This window comes from Choristoneura fumiferana, chromosome 13, assembly GCF_025370935.1.
Source record: "Choristoneura fumiferana chromosome 13, NRCan_CFum_1, whole genome shotgun sequence".
Classification (NCBI taxonomy): domain Eukaryota; kingdom Metazoa; phylum Arthropoda; class Insecta; order Lepidoptera; family Tortricidae; genus Choristoneura; species Choristoneura fumiferana.
This window is the reverse complement of record NC_133484.1, coordinates 2,300,417-2,316,116: the sequence shown is the minus strand read 5'-3', so window position 1 is coordinate 2,316,116 and position 15,700 is coordinate 2,300,417. Positions and strand designations below refer to the sequence as shown.

Here is a 15,700-nt window from a genome sequence, read left to right as displayed (position 1 = left end):
TTATTGCTGGAAGTGGGTCAAATTTAGACCAAGATTTGACCCACTTCCAGCGGTCCAATTGACTTGAAATTTGACATACTTATGTAAATTGAGTGACAGCATAATAATATGGTAGTGAAATCTAAATCCTACCAAGATCGTCCCCGCAGGAGGGAACGCCTCAATCGTTAATAGTACCGACTTGAAATTTGGTACGGATATGCAGTTTTTTCACTTGTATTGTACATTAAAAAATATTTTTTTAGCAGAAACTTATTCTAAATTATAAACAACTTTGCTCACCCCACCTTACAACAGCCACGTCATTGCAACATGTCTTCATGCAGTTTCCCCTCCTCTGTAAGAACACACAAATCACACAAACAACTATAACCACCACCACACCACTAATTCGAACTCAACCAGAGTTTATCCTCAGAGTAACAGAAAGAAAGAAAGAAAGAAAATAATTTATTTATAACAGCAATGACACATAATTAGTGTTGTATAACTGGCTAATCAAAATGTTTAAAACCTTATTCTTTACTATACATTGTACTAATGTATCACTTCAATAAACAAAGTCAAAAAAAACATTGTTAAGCAAAACTCTTATTTAACTGGTATTATTAAAAAGCTATATATTCTTTATAAAAGTGAATCTACTAGTTTTTTCCAGTATGTGCATTTATAAATTATGAAACTGTGAAATGTTCAAAATGTTCAAAAATATTGTTCGTTGTATTTTTGTTAGTGTAATGAAGCGAGTGGAGGCTTTGAGCTATTTATATCTCCACTTCGGTAGGTATTGATATTTATGACACGTTGAAAACTTTTTTATTTATCATAATACTTATTTACACAGTGCTTGGGTCACTTTTATATTTCGTAAGTTTCGTGATCTGATCTGAGAAATAAAATATTTTTCCGCAATCAAATTATTTTATACTTAAAACCTCATACAATTTCATGCCAAATTTCAAATTCAAACAAAAAAATCAATACAAAATCAAATTAAATAAAACTGTACAGTACTCAAATAAATCTAAAACTAAACTAAATACCACCAACGGGACTTATCACGCTAACACACACGAGTAATATTTACCTCGACGTTTCTGCAACATTACAGTGGCCGTGGTCACGAGTAGACTACTCGTGCCGAAACGTCGAGGTAAATATTACTCGTGTGTGCTAGCGTGATAAGTCCCGTTGGTGGCTATGAGTGAAAATCACGCTTAAAACGTTAAAAACTAAACTGCCCAATATACACAATATTTGATACTTTAATTATTATTTATCTCAACTTGCGGTTGTTAGTAGCATTTTGTTCAAAAATCAAATAAATCATAAAACATCATGGCCTTCTGGCCAGGTGGAATGACTATCTGCGAAAGGCTGCTGGTAGAAGCTGGATGCGTCTAGCCGAGGACAGGGCGCAATGGCGCTCTTTGGGGGAGGCCTATGTCCAGCAGTGGACGTCTTCCGGCTGATGATAATAAGGATGATGAGGAGTTAAAAAATATTAATAACCATCTAGAATTGAACTCGCCATATGCATCCAGCGGTGTTCCGCACCTCTCACAATGTCTTCAGCTCGTCTATGAGCCTGCCAAAGTTTCGTCTTCTGTTCGTGGTCGCCACTCGAGGACTTTCTCCTAATCACCAACTACTATTACTGCTTCTGCTGCTGCTGTGCTGTTGTGTTTCGGCGTGGAATGTAAGACATCCGGTGAAATTACTGGCACTTGAGGTATCCCATCTTAGGCCTTTAGGTTGGCAACGCGTCTGCAATCCCCTGGTGTAGCAGGTGTCTATGGGCGGTGGTGATCTCTTACCATCAGGAGACCACTTGCTCGTTTGCCATCCAGTCGAATAAAAAAATCATCGTAAAATGGTCTCCGTTTGTATCATGCCCGACCTAAAGCTCGACTTAAATACACAACTCACAGCCCCTACTTTATGTGTATAAAGGTATACAACAAACTTCCCAAATACCTAAAGGAACTCCCCATGAAAATGTTTAAGAAAAAACTATATGCGAACTGTGTGTTTATTATATAAAAAAAAATTTAAACATGAAGCTTAAAAACGGATAAACTTACTTTTAACTTTTAGATTAAGTGATCACTTTATTTTGCTTCATAAGTTTCACAACTGAACAAAATCAAGTGGTTTTTTATTGTTTGCATGCTTACCTAGCCCTGGTGGCAGAGTGGTTTGACCTATGGCCTCTCAAGCAGAGGATCGTGGGTTCAAACCCCGGCTCGCACCTCTGAGTTTTTCGAAATTCATGTGCGGAATTACATTTGAAATTTACCACGAGCTTTACGGTGAAGGAAAACATCGTAAGGAAACCTGCACAACCTGCGAAGCAATTCAATGGTCTGTGTGAAGTTCCCAATCCGCACTGGGCCCGCGTGGGAACTACTGCCCAAGCCCTCTCATTCTGAGGGGAGCCTAAGCCCTGCAGTGGACACGACGTATATAAGCTGGGATGGGATGATGATGTTTACCTAAGCCGAATTTGCCGCACAGTGAATAACATGTATTATACCATCTTGTATGTACCCATTTTCTGCAATAAACTCTTGTCATGTCGTCTACGTACAAACATTTTACTATATTTAAAAGCTCCAAGACGCCAGTGCTCCATCTTTCCGGCGCTAGGCTGAGTACGGAAGTCCCTCATTATCCGCGTCTCGAATCTGATTGATGGCGCAGGATAACTTGATACTTGACTTAATTGCGAAGAAAGAGTTGAGGATCCGACGGCAAAAGTATGAAAGGAAAAGAAACGTAGCGATATGCTTAACGTACACGTTGTTTGTTCTGAGTTTATAATAGTACATTGTGCCTTAAGGGCGGTAAATAAGGAATTACGAACGATAGTCTATTCGAAGCCCGAAGTCTCAGACTGATTGCTTGAATGATTTGATGTTCATAATTCTAGTACCGCACGTGCGACATACAATGTTTTTCATCAGATTTGCGAGTAAAATTGTATATCTGTAAAATAAAAACTAATATTTTTTCAAAAATTGCCGATACCGTTGACTGCGCTCTTGGCAGCGCCAGCCTCCGCGCCATGACATTTTGCGCGAGTGTTTTAAATGCAATCCTAATTACATCGCAGATTTTGATGTCATTTTTGAGATGTCTTATAAAAAATTAGCTAAATTCCGGAATTTCAATTCAACTAGGATCTAAATGACATGAGTTTATATGGGCGTGTACATGAAATATCGGGTCGGTATTGTCCGGGCCGGTAAATAGTGCCACCCCACGGCATGTGTTTGTATGGGCGTGTACACGAAAAATCAGGTCGGTATTTCTATGTCGGTATTATCCGGGTCGGTAAATAGTGTCACCAAGTAGTTACGCGTGCGAAAACGCCGGTAAATCTAGTTGGGCTAATTGCTAGCAAGACAGTAATGTCAACGCCAAAATTTATTCCAAAAAACAGTAGAACGTGCACAATAGAACGTGCTAATTACAAACCTCCATAACCTTACAACAAAAGGCTGACTTAACGTGTAATGACTCCAATTACCGCTAACGTAATCAGGACATTCCGGCACCGTATACAGCGTGCGATAATAAGGTTATTGTTGATGTGGCGGCAAAAAGGTGTATTACAAAGAGCATAAACTTCGAAAGGCTAAGATGAATAAAGCACAAGCGACGAGAGAAGTTACAGATATAGATAACACTAGATAACGCAAACACCTCAATCTGTATGAAAAGCAACCGTGTCACTTTTTTATATCTATATGACCGGATGGCTAAGTGGTTAGAGAACCTGACTACGAAGCTTGAGGTCCTGGGTTCGAATTCCGGCCGGGGCAGATATTTGTGTGAATAACACGAATGTTTGTTCTCGGGTCTTGGATGTTTCATATGTATTTAAGTATGTATTTATCTATATAAGTATGTTTATCCGTTGCCTAGTATCCATAGTACAAGCTTTGCTTAGTTTGGGACTAGGTCAATTGGTGTCAAGTTTCCCATTATATTTATTATTTATTTATTATTATTTATTATATACTGTGACGTCTCAAGAGCGATATGAATTCCCTGATGTCCTCGCAAAAACGATTCAAATGCGCCGCCCGCCCGCGCCGTGGGGCTCGAGTCAGTCACTAGTCATGATTAGTCAGATAGCGGTCACTCTTTGTATGGTACCAACCCCGACGTTTGGTCGGGGTTTGGACACGCGAAGGAGATGCATTTGCGTAATCTAGTATAATCTATAATATCTGTGAGAGAAGTGGATGCAAATGGTGTGTGTGTGTGTGTGTGTGTGTGTGTGGTTACTTCTTCACGCTAAAACGGCTGGACGCGTTTGGATAAAACTTGGTATATGGATGGGCGTCTGGAATAACACATAGGCTACTTTTTATCCCGATATCCCCACGGCTGGGTTTAGAGGAATGAAATTTTGGACAGTTGTTCTTAACACAACCTCAATGAAGACCACGATCTAAATTTTGGGAATTCCCAGAGGAATTTTATAAAATCCCGGAATTTCATTGTAACTACCAGATCGAATAGGTAGGTAGTTTAAGATTGCGAAGCCGCGGGTAAACTCTAATAGGTATATATATAATTAGTCGTCAATTAGATTTTCAAAAAAGATAAAATAATATTTTTTTTTTGGTATGTAAATAGATATAATTTAATTGCCATTTTCTGCAACTCTTAATGATCTTATATACAATAAGAGTTAGACCACTAGTGTCTTAGAGAAATGCTGCCGAGGGCAATAGAGGGCAATGCTGCCGGGATAATGGGGACTTTTGAACCGGGCACGATGCAGGGAGGGGATTTTTAGGTTATCGAAAATACAAACTGAGACATGGATGCACAGAAAAACCAGAAAAAGAGACCAGCGCTGGGAATTGAACCCAGGTCCTCAGCAATCCGTGCTGCGTGCTATAACCCCTACACGACTGCTGGACAGGAATCTAGACACGAATTTTTCCTATGCACACAAAGGTTGCTTATTTCTACTATGCTACTTAAGCAGCAGCACTTGCGACATCTATGTTTCGTCGAGAGACGTCACATTCTTTCGGAACTAACCGCTCACCCAGACACGAGATGTCGCTACTAAGCGATCAAATTACGGGATACCCGTAAAAGTAACAAATTTGGAGTTGAAATAAAAAATGCAAAAAGACTCCAAAAAACAAATCATAATTTTTAGGTTAGTTTTTTTACATAATTTTTTGGACTGTATATTGCTGATAGTTATAGTTAGTTAAGATTTAGTTAGGTTAATTATTTTTATTTTTATATGTATGTGACTTCTTAATTGTACAAAATAATGTAAGTTGATTAAATGACATGATTTCTTGGAGAAATAAACTTAATTTAAACCCTTAAAGTTAACCGATATCAAAAATAGCACGGTGTATAATTTTGAAGCATAATTGCTCTTTTGTGAATTGCCAGTGACAAATTATCCATTTTGCGAGTGGTTCGCGGTCCATCGATCATCGGTAGAGTCAACACGAATCATTCGATCATTGCTAATGAGCTGCAAATGGAATGACAACACTCATTAGCGAAACAAACGCGTATTTGGTCCGTTAATTATTTCATGTTTTATGTTGCGAGTGCTTTTCTCACGGACGTAATATAAAAGGTATAGAAAATTAAATCTCATCGCGGCCTTTTTCGTAAACGATAGGCTTCATGTGGGTGCAACTTTGAAAAAAGAGGGGGCAATAAATAAAGTAAGTCTTCAAAGGAGGTAACTTCATATTTTCATTTCGCTTTCCCCAAAACTAGTCCCGCCCGGATCTTTTGATGGGTTTTTGTTTCTTTTTTTTAATACAACTATCGACGCAAAAAAATATAAAATAACTAAAATTGAACCGACTACAAAACTCTTGAAAATGTTTTTCTAGGTAGGTACCTACTAGCTCGAAGTTGGTGCCCCAGCACGAGCCAGCAGGAGTGGAGCAATAGTCGTCTACCTCACCTACATATTATGGGTTTCAATCACTCCTGCTGGGTCGTGCTGAGTATTATTTTCAAGAGTTTTGGAGTCGGTTCTATTTATTGTTATTTTTTTATTTTTTTGAGTCGGTTTTACTTTTTGTTAAAAATTTTCTTTATTTCTCACTTTTTAGTGATTTGTAGCCAAAGTACATCTTACAATGATTCCATTAAGCTCAAACACGGCTTAGTTACGTTGTTTTATAACAGAGTTCCGTTGCCTACCTTCCGGCTTCAGCATCAGATCAGTTAGAAAGAATCATTAACTTAAAGCTCCTTCTTAGTCGCTTATCTAGGTTAGGTTTAGTGATCATGATAGATTATAGACGCGCGAGCATTACTTAGCTTTGACGAGTTCCATTGGCCATCTACGGTCTTCTTCCTCAGGTCCAGTTCACCAAGTGATACTTTCTGAATGAAAATGCTTGTCTTAATGCTAAAAATGCCAAAATCGCCATAGGTTTGCCTATAAATTTTGAGGTTTGCCCTCAATTTCCCTAGGATTACATCATTACATCTTGACTTGGTGACAGTGGGACCACCTCAGAAGAGTACTCTTTCGAATAAAAAAAGAATTTTGAAAATCGGTCCACAGTTGACTTAGTAAACGGTGAACATACATAAAAAAAATACAAACATTGGAACATAGAACCTACTCCTTTTGGACTGCTGTAGGCGTATGTTGATGATGTAGGTAGGTACTATTACAGTCTGAACCGCGGGACGATTGTACAAACAGCCAACGGATGGACAGGGAAGAAGGGTTACGTACTTGTTCCTAAAGAACCCCAATCTAAATTTATAGCGATTTGCTACCGTAATGAATACCAAGTTCCAATGGGTTACGAAGACTCTCGCTGGACTAATTTGTGCGGCCATTACGAAGTTTTTGCGGTAATATACGAGACGAATGGCCCAAATGGAGGCGGCATGGCAGCGTGGTAGGATACGACTGGCCTGGAGAGCTACTACGAATTCGAAAATCAAAATTCGTATCGTATCGTCCCTTTCACTCTCGTATTAAGAATATAAGCGTCAGAGAGACAGCAAGATACGAAGTTCTAATTTTGCACGTTGTAGTATAGGGTCTATGCTGGGAGAGAGACAAAGAAAGAGAAAGAGAGAAATTTAATCACACAAATTGCTGATCAGGAAATCAGGCAAAAACATTCGTTCGATTCAAAAGTTCCTTTGCTCGCCTTTATCAATTAAAAGTCATTTTATTAGGAAAAAATTGTGGTTTCTTAAGAACAGTCGGCTGAAATGATGGGATTTTTGTCAGGATAATTAATAATGTACAGGAATTCATATTATTCCAAATTATGACCCGCTCAAAAAAAATCCAGTAATATGGTAATTGTACTATTATCTATTCTGTGGTAATATATATGTATGTGTAGATTACTAGACTTATTTTTTTGTATTTAGTTTTTATTCAAATAAAACCAGGGCAGACGGGTATTTTACAATACTTTCAAGTGTTAAGTATAATCCTAGCTAGCTAAGCTAGGTGAACCTTTACGAAATTACGGTAAAAGAGAACATTGCCAGGAAACCTGCACAGACCAGCGAAGATATTCAATGGTGTGTGTGAAGTTCCCAATCGGCACTGGGCCCGCGTAGGAAATACGGCGCAAACCCTCTTATTCTAAGAGGAGGCCTGTGCCCTACAATGGAACGAACGTAAGCCGATATGTGCTATTAATTAAGTCTTCGATATTTTCAAAGATGGAGCCGAATGTTTTTATTTTTACTATTGCAAGCCAGTCTTTCAACGCCATGTACAGGCAGTCCAGCTTCACAAACTTAACTTTGCTGGTGTCGATGCCGCTTTCATCGCTCAGTAAAGATACATTTAGTACGTGGCAAACCTTATATCCTGTTTTGAGCAACTGAAATTGTAAGTTTGCAGCACAATGTCGGTAGGATAGGAAGTGATGCGAAGCCTTAAGTGGTGGATAAAGGTTGGCTGATTGCAACTAAGGGGGATATGACAAGTTTTGATCCACGTCGTCTTTGAGAAATGAGCACAGGGCCGGATTTGGGGTTTAAAAAATCGCATATTTCGACGGAAACAGGGCCGTATCAGAAGAACCGTTACACCTGGGCCAATCAGTTTTTACCGACACATTGGGCGTCTCCTGCGTTACCAAAATTGTCTCTGGCGTTACCAAAAAATCGTACTTCCAACAAGATATTTCACGGTTTAATAGGTTGAACTTACGTATGTATTCATGTTCACCATCTATTAAATTACAGAAAAAACATATTTACTGACAAAAAACAGTAATTGTTTGAAAAATGTCGCGGACAGATTAGTGTGGGTAAAAAAGTTGATTGGCCCACCTAGCAGCATGCGCAATTATTAAAGGGATTCATCTTTGCATATAGCCGTCTCACTGCTGGGCACAGGCCTCTTCTCAGAATAAGTGGGTTGGGGTCGTAGATTTTCACACGCAACACTGACTTTTTCACAGGTACGTGTTAGGTTTTCTCGAAATGTTTTCCTTCACCTTAAACCCCGTGGTATCGTTTTTAAAATCCATACTTATACATACGTACATACATAAAATCACGCCTCTCTCCCAACGGGGTAGGCAGAGACTACATCCTTCCACTTGCTACAGACCTGGGATACAACTCTCGCTTCCTCTACATTCATCAATCTTTTCATGCATGCACGTCGGTTTAGAGTACTCCTGACCCGACCTTTCTTCAGAACTTAACGTTATAAATGCGAAAGTGTGTGTGTTTGTATGTTTGTCCGTCTTTCACGTCGAAACGGAGCGACGGATCGACGTGATTTTGACGCGTGGAGATAGTTTATAGGTCAGAGAGTGACATAGGCTACTTTTTATCCCGGAAAAATGCTCAGTTCCCGAGGCAACAGCGCGCGTTAACCGAATTCCACGCGGGCGAAGCCGCGGGTAAAAGCTAGTTATAATTATATACTCAGCGGTACAAAATTTCGCTTACCTCTACATACAAAATTACCTGTTACTGCATACATTTAACCCTTAGCTAACATAGTTTTAGTGCTAGTTCTAGTCTTAGTTTTAGGTGGTACTTTTGGAGCCAAAATAAACCTTTCTTTCTTTCTTTCATTTGAGGACCAGATTTTTTGCCACTCAGTATACTTACATAGATACGAGTAGTTGATAGATAATTCAAACTGTTTTATTTAAGACTATAGGAGACAGAGTTTTATATTTCCTTTTATCTTGACGTTTCATTTTCCATATTTTCGTTCCAGGTACTCAATGATACACGATATTGCCGGGTATGTACGCTTTTAGCTGCCTATTTATTATTCAAGACGTTGGCATTATATTTGCCAAGAAGCAATCACAACAGGAGATGACGCGCGCCTTCTTTGCCAAAAAGTTTAACAGGCAATCACTGGCAATGGAAATGTGTTTCGCATTTGTTTTCGTTTTGGTTTTATTGTTGTCGATTGAGAGTTGAATGGTTTTGAATATACGTATTTATGTTTGAGTGGATTTTGATGAAAATTCGCGCATAGATAGTTCTGAATTTGGATTTAGACAAACACACTACGAAAATATATGTAGAAGACTTTGGCAGACGTGAAACACAGTGATTGAAAAATCTTCAAGAATGGATCAGTATAAGCACGCGATAACTGTGTACTACGGTATTTGAAAGTCGAAGTTCGTGTCGTTCGATCCCTCTCATGCTTATACTATTTAATACGAGAGTGAGAGGGACGGTACGATACGAACTTCGATTTTCGAATTCCGGAGTAGGCCCTCTATTTCGAGCTGCTATCGACAAAGTACGAATTGTAAGGATGATCGCTAACTTCCGGTAGGAGATGGCACTGAAAGAAAAGATAGACTGGAATATTTGATCAGTTCAAATGAGCCAAAATCAATTCAGTGAGTATGGATGTTGCTATTAATTTGAAGGCACATATGTGGGAACTATGGCCCAAGCCCTCTTGTTCTGAGAGGAGGACTGTGCCCAGCAGTGGGACGTATATAGGCTGGGATGATAATATGAATGTCACTATCTATATGATGATTCATGTGTAGACGTATACCTGGCAGATTGGCAATAAAAGTCCAAAAATACAAACTAAAGGCATCTCTTTTCATAAGTACTTTGTCTGCGAGTAATTTAAAACCTTGGATACCAACAAAAAGGAAGGAGGAGATATGAAGATACGTATTGTTAAGTTAAGAGAAGGTACGGTACGTGAAAACTGTTGCCAAGAATATAGATCTAGATGCTCTGTCTCTCTCTCTGTGTGTGTGTGTCAGCCAAGTTTGCAAAGGAATCGTGTCGCGCAGGGGAGCTAGCACGAAGTTTGAAAATAGAAGTTTTTTTTTATGGTACAGGGGGCCCATGGACACCTGCAACACCAGAAGAGTCACAAGTGCGTTGCCGGCCTTTAAGGTCGGAGTACGCTCTTTTCTTGAAAACTTGAAGGTCATATCGGTCCGTGAATACCGCAGGCGATAGTTCATTCCAGAGTTTTGCTGTGCGAGGCAGGAAATTTCTGGAAAAACGCACAGTAAAGGACCGCCAACCATCTAAAAGTGGGGAATGGGCAGTTCGCGTCGTACTGTCTCTCTCACTCTCGTATTAAATAATATTAGCGTCAGCGGGTCGGCGAGATACAAACTTCGATTTTCGGGATTCGATTTGTAGCATTCGAACATGGCGGATGTAGACGATATCTAATTTTGGTATTTCTGCTTCTTTGGCTAGTTGAAGTATAATTTTGATAGTGTTTTATGCGACGATTAACCTTAACAGTGAACAGTGATCACAAAATTCTATATTGCTCTCGTGTCTGACATTTTTTAATGCGCAAGTGTCTCGGCGTGGTTTCTGGAATTTTGCTATCAAGTTGCAAAAACTACAATCACCGTACAACATGCATAAGAAGAATATTATTTATCTTTAATTTAACTGACATTGGCCCAAGCCTTATGGCCGCCATTAAGAGGAATAAATAAATAAATAACTTCGATTTTCAAGTTTCGTATATAGCAGCCCCGCTATTACATGAACCATTCTAGACGTGGTTAAAGAAAAAAAGAAAAACCGACCGAGAGAGACAGTTTGCTGATTTGGGACCATTTAGTGACATGCGCATTTCAACTGACTTCAAAAAAAGAAGGTTATCTATTCGGTTGTTTTTTATGTTTGTTACCTCAGAACTCCGTCATTTATAGATTTGAATTTTCTTATGCGTTCGAAAAACGTAGCGTTTCTACCTATCGATACAAAAGCAAGGATCGTGTGTAAGGTTATAACGTACCGGCTTCCTTGCGTTTGCTGAACACGACTTGCGTTGCGTTTGTATCGATACAAACGAGCCCAAAAAAAAGTCATATGGAAGGACCCTTATGTCTAAAAGACTGTGCAATGCTCTCACATTGAGTCCCCAGGGATCCCCTACGTGCCATGCGGTCCGCATGGTACATTAGCAAAACTGCAGTAGTAATATTTTAGCTCTGCAAATAATGCACTGGCACGAAACTGCGTTTTAGCAAAGTTCACATCTCGGGAGCAACAGCTTGTTCTGGGCACATCTTTAAACAGACCTATTGGCTCTGTGCTAGGACCAAGTATGATAAAAACCAAACCTATAACGTATTAATTTTTAATACAAAATCACTGTGATACCGTGATTTGGGTGGACAAAAGGTTGTGAATTCATTTTTGATCATTAAAATTAAATAAGGTAAGTAAAAATTATTCAAAAAGTGTGTTTTATTTTCGTTATGTCAGGGTTTGTTTACTTCATGTTTTTACTTGTACTTTTACTGTAAAACGAAAAGATAAAGCTATCTTATTGGTTTCTTTGAATAAAAGTAAAATTATATAATTGTTTTTATATCGCTAGTAATAAATTAAATATCGTTTTCAGATCAAAATGAGTATCATTTTGAAGACCGGTTTTGTGAGTAGGTATCACTCAATATAAAATTTCAACCACAAACCGTTTCATAAGGAAAATTGTTGCTGGACATGTCCGAGATGTAGAGGAATTACGAACAAAACACAGTGTTCAATAATTCAAGCTCGTATAATAAGACAAACATCTATTACTATAATTAGGTAGTTAAATTAAGATTGGTTTTTTTGGAATCTTTTTGTATTTTTTATTTCAATTCCATATTTTTACTTTTACGGTCATCCCGTAAAACCGAAATTGAAAATACAAACTGAAAACCACTGAACTGATGGTCATCAGTGGTGTAGCGGTATAGCACGCGGTACGGATTACCGAGGACCTGGGTTCGATTCCCAGTGATGGTCTTATTTTTCTGTTTTTTCTGTGCATCTATATTTCAGTTTGTATTTTCAATTTAGGTAGTTAAAGTCTATACAGATTGCTTTGTTAATGACAGATTTATATGAGTATGACAAATGACAGAGCCAGAACTATTTCTACTTTTGGCCACCATGAGCGCTGCGATAGATTTCATCACCCCCACCTAGTACTTCGCACCCTCCCAATAGGTGTTTTGGAATATTGAACACGATCGTGTTGTCAATCTCGTAAATATCTACTGTTAATAAAATGTGTAAGTTTGTATGTGCTTTCATCCTACTACACAACTCAGCTTAGAGAATTTAGTGCTATTTAGAAAAGTCTAATTTTGTATGACTTTGTTTGTTTCTACAAACAAACATATATGTATTCAACGAACTGTTCAATTAATTATTTCTCTTTATTTATTTTTATAATTATTATCAGTATTTAAATTCATCACTAACAATTATAGGATGACATTGTATGCTAACAAAACCATGGATTCTTTGTGATCTGACATAAACGTTTTTATTTATAGTGGCAAAATAAAATGTTTAAAATCAATTTCGTAAGCGTATACCTAACCCGTGTGGTGTCGGGTTAGCATTAAACCTCTCCATTTCTTCCGTGTATGTCGTAAGAAGCGACAAAAGATATTGGTTAAGGTATATATATATATATATATATATATATATATATATATATATATATATATATATATATATATACAGGCTAGCAACCTGTCACTATTGTACCGTTTTTGTCAATCTTAAAACCTATAATTGCTAAAAGTGGCTGTGAAGCGGTAACGTTTCGTGTGCTCTGCCTACCCCATTTGGGAATACAGGCGTGATATTTGTGTGCGTGTGTGTGCGTGTGTGCTAGTGTGTGTGTTTGTGTGTGTGTGCTCGTAAGCGTTTTTTTTTAACTGAGAAATCCGTCTGCAAACACCAGCTTTAAAGTGTCATTTTTTTACATAAAACATAATCAATAAAAAATAAGAAAATGCAAACCGTATCTATCCCCACCGCAGCTATGATAGGAAATGAAAATAAATTAAAATGGTATAACGAATTCAACATTAACGAATAATAGATAGCCAATTACAACTTAATAATGAATATTTACCGTATATTAGTACAGAACCTTACTTTTCTATTAGTAATCCCCAAATGTCCCAGAAGACTCCAGGGCTTTTCAGGCTTATTCTAAAGTACGCGATATCAACCTAATACCAACCCTTCCCCGACGACACATTTGGGCCTATCCAGGGTAAGTCCGATAATAAAATGTCACTTGGCATTTATAGATCCCACTCCCCATACGTTTTTATTGAGGACAACGCGATACCCTCCAAATTCTTCCGATGCCATAAACGTACAATCGGTCAATTGGGATTGTAATGGTATGGGTAAAATGTGTTGATAGAGGATTTATGACTAGATTAAACTGTTCAACATACAAATATTAAATGGTTTAGGGTCCAAATGATTTTCATTGCCTAAAGTACCGACAAAAGTTTATAAAATTGTAACATTTTTAAAAACAATCTTAAGAAATTGTTACAGTTTTTTAATATTTTCCTGATAGTGATTCGTTAGTTCTAAACCAAGTTTCAATGTTTATTATAAATATGGATCGGTACACAAATTACTAATTAGTAAATAATTTAAAAAAGAAGCGTTAAATTGTCCAATGCACGTTTTTATAGCAGGCCTAAAAATACTATGCTGCAGTACCTAATTCTGAAATAAGTAATAGTACGTTACTGTAGAGGCCGGCAACCCCAGGTTCCGGCCGAGGCTTGTATAGTGCTTTTCTCAAACATTACATGAAATAAAATAAAATAAAAATCAAGAAATGAATCTAGCGGGACGCTAGTCTGGTCGCCCTGTTGTGTGGCGGCGGGCGGCGGGCGGCTGCGGGCGGTGTTGCTGTGCGTGGGCCGCATGCGTATCGCAGAGCGCGCGTTAAAACAAAAGACGGTCACATTGCCGGCCAGTGGCCTGCAAGGTTGTATGAAATCTCTTTGCAGGCCGCTAGAGTGACCGCGCGCACGCAGCTGAGCCACAGCGCCTGCAGCGCGATACTTCTCAGCCTATTATTTGTAACACAACGTCAATATTTCATGTCATGTTTGAGAAAATGTTATTTTGTATAAACAGCTGCACTTTTCCATCTATTTCTATTATTTAAATTGCTATTATAAAGCTTTATTATAATTAATAACTCCAAATTGTTCCATTTGAAAATAGTGTATAATCTCTATTACGATACTACATTTTCATATTAAATGTGTATCTACAGTACAATGTAATCATGTCATGGTTGTCCGACATTAAAATGAAGCCGTATTTAATAGATTACATTGAAAACTACTCTGGTGTTCCGGAGTTACGATTATTTTCGCAGACACCAAGCATTTTTCAATGCCCAAATAGCCCAAAGCGAGAACATAACTTGGAAGTGTCGGAAAAGACCACGCATATATTTTAACAGCTTATTTCCAGCCAGGGAGGTGCTCGGTTCGAATGCTTTACGACTACCCTACAGGTTTACGACCATCGGTGGATTGCCGTATGAATAAAATAAAGGGATTTACGTCAAACGTCGAATAAACGCAGAGGAATACAACTCACGACCGAGGCTCTGAGATGTGGGGTTATCAAACTTTAACCACAGACTGAACCGCAGCGCCGATAATAGAAACACTAGGAATGCCATACAAGCTAATACAAAAAGGCAGTTACAGTCTGTTCAGTATAGGAATGGACAGAAGGAAAATAGGCTCTTTATAGTGCACGCTTTAGTAAGTAATTCATTTAATAAATTGTTTTTTTTAGTGTACTTACAGTCCAAACTTAATTCTAATTAAAATATCGAATACATCCATATTACTTTCATTTATTCATTAACTAGCTCTTGCCCGCGACTCCGTTCACGTAGAATTCGTTTATTGCTATCCCGTGGGAACTATGCAATTTACCGGGATAAAAACTATGTCCTTCCCCGGGACTTGTACTATCTGTATACCGAATTTCATCTAAATCGGTTCAGCGGTTAACACGTGAAGAGGTAGGTAACAAACAAACATACAGACTTACAACCTTTCGCATTTATAATAAATACATATTATGTTAGTGAGATCAACTTGGCAATTTTTAATATCATAATTTAAAAACAATAAAAAAACTTATATTATATTTTGTTAAACACAGAAATTTAATGTCTTCCTATAAAATACCTAAAGAAGCAGAGGTAAACAACATTCTGTAAGAAACGAAACGTTAATACATAATATTATTAACTAATTAAATATTCTCTACATTACCGAATTATAGTTTTTAACCGCCGCCAGTTTGAATCTAAATGTGACCTTTAATCATATACAAATAGTTAACTTTTTACAACTAAAGCACTGCA

The 15,700-nt window shown here is 38.0% G+C and overlaps 1 protein-coding gene across 1 annotated transcript in view; it reads left to right on the top strand.

Moving 5' to 3' along the window:
* The window catches only part of LOC141433893 (uncharacterized), a 324,261-nt gene that overhangs the window by 102,320 nt on the left and 206,241 nt on the right, over window positions 1-15,700 (top strand). The window lies entirely within an intron of this gene.